The sequence below is a fragment of the Rattus rattus genome, chromosome 6, assembly GCF_011064425.1.
Source record: "Rattus rattus isolate New Zealand chromosome 6, Rrattus_CSIRO_v1, whole genome shotgun sequence".
Lineage (NCBI taxonomy): Eukaryota > Metazoa > Chordata > Mammalia > Rodentia > Muridae > Rattus > Rattus rattus.
Window position 1 is genome coordinate 93,428,642 of NC_046159.1, and position 4,825 is coordinate 93,433,466.

At 41.8% G+C, this 4,825-nt stretch overlaps 1 pseudogene; it reads left to right on the forward strand.

Annotated features, from left to right (window-relative positions):
* The first annotated feature begins 2,308 nt into the window (after nt 1–2,308).
* On the forward strand, nt 2,309–3,114 carry LOC116902847 (annotated as a pseudogene).
* The last annotated feature ends 1,711 nt before the right edge of the window (nt 3,115–4,825 follow it).

Here is a 4,825-nt window from a genome sequence, read left to right on the forward strand (position 1 = left end):
ACATTTTTCTGCATACAGACTGCAGCTAGACCAGCACCATTTATTTATGGAAGACACTTTCTTTTTTCCATTATATATTTTTTGGCTTCTTTGTCAAAGATCAAGTGTCCATAAGTGTGTGGTTTTATTTCTGGGTCTTCAATGCTATTTCAACCTGTCTGTCTCTGTACCAATACCATGAAGCTTATATCACTATTGCTCTGTAATATAGCTTGAGGTCAAGGATGGTGAGTCCCCCAGCAGTTCTTTTATTGTTAAGAATTTTTTTCGCTATTCTGAGTTTTTTCCTTTCCAGATAAATTTGGATCTGAATATTTATATTAAAATGAACGGTTATTATACTTTATATTAAAAGTGATCTGTTGTAACTATTTAACACCTAGTATTTTAGTGAATGCATAAGAGATTTCACAAACATAGAGGAGAAAAATTTTATTATTATTTATAGATATAAGTAATATCTAGTTATTATCTAGAAAATATCTAGATAAAACCTATGATAACTAACTTATACACAATTCATAATTATATGGTTTAGTAATATATGCAAATATTTGTGATGGGGATCTAGGCTAGTGATAAAACACTTGCCTGTACAAGGCCCTGGGTTTGACCTCTAGCACTGCTAAACCCTGAATTTTTAAAAGCAGCTATACTGAGGTATGGTTTATCTGCAAAAATAGGATTTTTAAAATATATACTTGTGGGTAAATGTTAGGTACAAAGCAGGCCTCCCAAATGGTAGTGGTACTAACAATATCTGGGCTCAGCTCAGGCTGAACTCTAACCTGGTAAATAGGATTGCTAGTAAATAAAACCTGAAGTCAGCATCCCCCAGAAACTGTGTGAAGCAGATTTCTGTTTGCCAAGAGAAGCTATTACTTCCCTATCCACCCCGACAGCCAACTCCCTCCAGCAAGGGCATGTGGGTTCTGATGAACACAAAGAGGCCTGTAACAGCATGCTATAGCACAGGCTACCCCCACCACCTGACATCTAAAAATTAGCAAAGTGTCTCTTGCTTTCTTGATGTTCTCTCTGCCCCCTGAGAAACAGCCTGGCAGTTTGAATCCCCAACAGACCTTTCTTTCTACCTACAGAGTGAACTAGTTTACTGGTTTCATTTTACCTTTGCTCACAGTGAGCTTAGAGCACCATGAGCAATATTAAAAGTAAATGAAGAATATCTGATACAAATAATACATGATTTAAGTTCCCATTATATAGTAAATTCATATAAATCAATAATAAAATTCCAATAGAGGACCATTAAACACTTGAAATAAGTTATAACAGAAATTAAGTGGCCCCTTGTCTCTTGAAAGCATGGTGTCTCTTAGTTTGGGTTTTATTGCTGTGAAGAGATACCAGAACCATGGCAATTCTTACATAGGAAAACACTTGGTTCAGAGGTTTAGTCCATTGTCATCATGGTAGGAGCGTGGCAGCATGCAGGTAGACATGGTGCCAGAGACATAGCTGAGAGTTCTACATCCAGATTGGCAGGCAACAGGAAGAGAGTGACACAGGGCCTGGTTTGAGCATCTGAGACTTCAAAGCCCATCCCCAGTGATACACTTCCAGAAAGGCCACCTAAAAGCACCACTCCCTCTAGGCCAATATGGACCATTTCTTTCAAACCATCAGGCGTGCTCAACCTCACTAGCAGTGAAAATGACTTATGAGTAAAATAATGAGATGATTCTTTTCTGGAAAGTTGACAATTAAAAAAGAACACCCCCTACTCTCCCAGGACTCATGATTTGGGGAGGACAAGACCAGTGGCCTAGCTGTGACAGATGACCGACCCACTGAGTCTATTAGGCAGACAAACAGCACGTTCCCCATTCATAAAAATGTTTAATCCTTGGCTCATGATTTAGTGTGCTTAGATAAAAGCTCATTCTAGGATTATTTGTGGTAACAAAAAAAGAATAAGCATAGACTATGACCATATTCTTAAGTAGGAGACATTTACAGACATTGAAGTAATATTCTTAAAGTATATTGAAGCATCTAAAAAATAAAACACCATATATTTATTAAGTGTATAAAGAACTCTATATATTTAGGTATACCATATGGCCATTTAAAAATTACATTTATTTAATCTAGCATGTGGCAGCATACATGGGCTACAGTGTGCATGTAGGAGTTGGAGTAGTTTTCAGGAGTAGGTTCTTTCCTTCCATGATGTGGGTACTGAGGACAGAAACTTAAGTAGTCAGGCTTGGTTGCAAGCACCTCTACCCACTGAGCCATGTTGCTGGTCCCTTTAAAAACCCTTTAAGTCTCTCTCCTCCAGCTGAGCAAGATGCCCAAAGGAAAGAAGGTCAAGGGAAAGAAGGTGGCTTTGGTCCCCACTGTCATCATCAAGAAACAGGAGGCCAAAAAGGTGGTCAAGCCTTTGAGAAAAGGCCCAAGAACTTTGGCATTGGGCAGGACATCTAGCCCAAAAAAGATCTAACATGCTTCGTCAAATGGCCCAGCTACATCAGGCTGCAGTGGCAAAGAGCCATCCTCTATAAACGGCTTAAAGTACCTCTTGCTATTAACCAGCTCACCTAGGCCCTGGACAGGCAAACAGCTACTCAGCTGCTTAAGATCGCCCACAAGTACAGGCCAGAGACAAAGCAGGAGAAGAAGCAAAGGCTGCTGGCCCACGCTGAGAAGAAAGCTACAGGCAAAGGGGACGTCCCAACTAAGAGACCCCCTGTCTTCTGAGCAGGGTTCAATACAGTCACCACCTTGATGGAGAACAAGAAGACTCAGCTGGTGGTGATTGCCCATGATGTAGACCCCATTGAGCTGGTGGTTTTCCTGCCTGTCCTGTGTTGAAAGATGGGGGTGCCCTACTGCATCATCAAGAGAAAGGCCAGGCTGGGGCGCCTGGTCCACAGGGAGACAGGCACCACTGTTGCCTTCACACAGGTGAACTCGGAAGACAAGGGTGCTCTGGCTAAGCTGGTGGAAGCTATTAGGACCAATTATAATGACAGATATGACGAGATCCGCTGCCACTGGGGAGGCCACGTCCTGGGTCCTAAGTCTGTGGCTCGCATTGCCAAGCTGGAAAAGGCAAAGGCTAAAGAACTCACCACTAAACTGGGTTAATGTACACTAAATTTTCCTTACATGAATATAATTACAAAATTATCTTCCAAAAAACTCCTTTACATTATATTTATTTATTTTCTGGCATCATATGGTCCTAATTTTGCCATATATAATGTACAGGTACGTAGATGTTCTGTGGAGAGCAGATGGCAAAACAGCAGCTGTCTTTGTATCATAGCTTGATAGATGATGACTGGATAGTTTTACTGCTAAACTTAATTTTTGTTCCAATTTTCTCAACAGGCATTCATTGCTTTCATAACCATAAGTGGATATATTATATGTGCTATAAATATCATTACAGTGCTCTCTTGCTTCTGTTATTATAGAGACATATCTTCTATAAAGCCCCTGGACTGAGCTCAGGAGTTACTTTCTTGTTACATTTACCAGACTGGACAATTCCCCAGCACTGAGGTCTGCAGGCCGTGAGGCACCACATTGGGAGCAGTGTCTATGTCCTCCCCTGGTCATTTAAACCAGTGGTTCTCAACTGGTGGGTCGCCTAAGATATCAGAAAACACAGATATGTACGAAATGATTCGTAACAGTAGCAAAATTACAGTTATGAAGTAACAACGAAAATAATTTTATGCTTGGGGAACTGTATTCAACAGTGGCAACATTAGGAAGGTTGAGAACCACTGCTTTACAGCCTTCCCTTGTAGTTTTCACACACAGTTGGGATACAGGTCATACCATACTTAGAAGTCCAGGATGTATCTTGTCAGTTTATTTCGGCCATGATGACTTTGCATTTCTGAGAAGGAAGGTCCTGCTCTGGTTGACCTAAGGACAGACAAGAATGCCCCTCCCACCTCCTCTCTGTGTGAGGTCAGTCACATCTCTAAATGCAAAGTAGCCTGCCTTTAGGGAATGCAGCTGTGGTTTGTCCGGAAGGGTGTGGGCTCTTTCGCCGGGTTTCCTTAGGATTCTTATTCTCGGGGTCGATTTAGTTATGTCGTTGAGGACGCCGGGTTGCTATGACATGTACCTGTGGGACTGGATACTGGGGCTGGATACTGGTACATACAAGGAAAATGTCTTTGTATTAACATTTCCCTAGATAGGAGAACTGCAGAGGAGAACGTAGCTGGGTGAACACAGGGCTGCGCTGGAGGGGATGAGGGGGCGGGGCTTGTGCAATGAAGCTGGGAAGGCTTTGGAAATCTCTTGCTTTGTTTCCCCAAAGTTTCCTCCTGAGAATCTAACCCTGAAAACTGCCAGAAATAAACAAATCACGGCTTAAGTAATTCATTTCTGTAATTGTTCTATTTCATTCACAGTTACTATAAGTTCTACATTAAAGATGATCCTAGACCTGGGTATATTTAGAAAACATGGTTTTACAGGGTTTGGAGTTACTGGAGCTTTAAGGCGTCTGCTGGGGATCTTGGACATCTCTCCTGCCCACCGTAGCTAAGGAGGGGACTATTATTGAGCAACTTTTCTGCCTCTTTACTCTGTGTGAGTTTCTTGTTTTATTGCAGTGTTACCCTGGGGAAAGCACGGAACCCTCCGCCCAGCAGTTGAAAGCTCAGCTTCATCTGCAGACAGAAGCCTTTCTCTGCTTTCAGTAAGGAGAACAGTGCACGCGGGTAGCTTGACGTCAGCCATCCATTCTGTTCCCTTGCCTTTCCTTGTTCTTCAAAGAGTCCACAACAAACAGCTTGTGTTTTATCGTTTCTGAACACTGTTTTCATTTTAA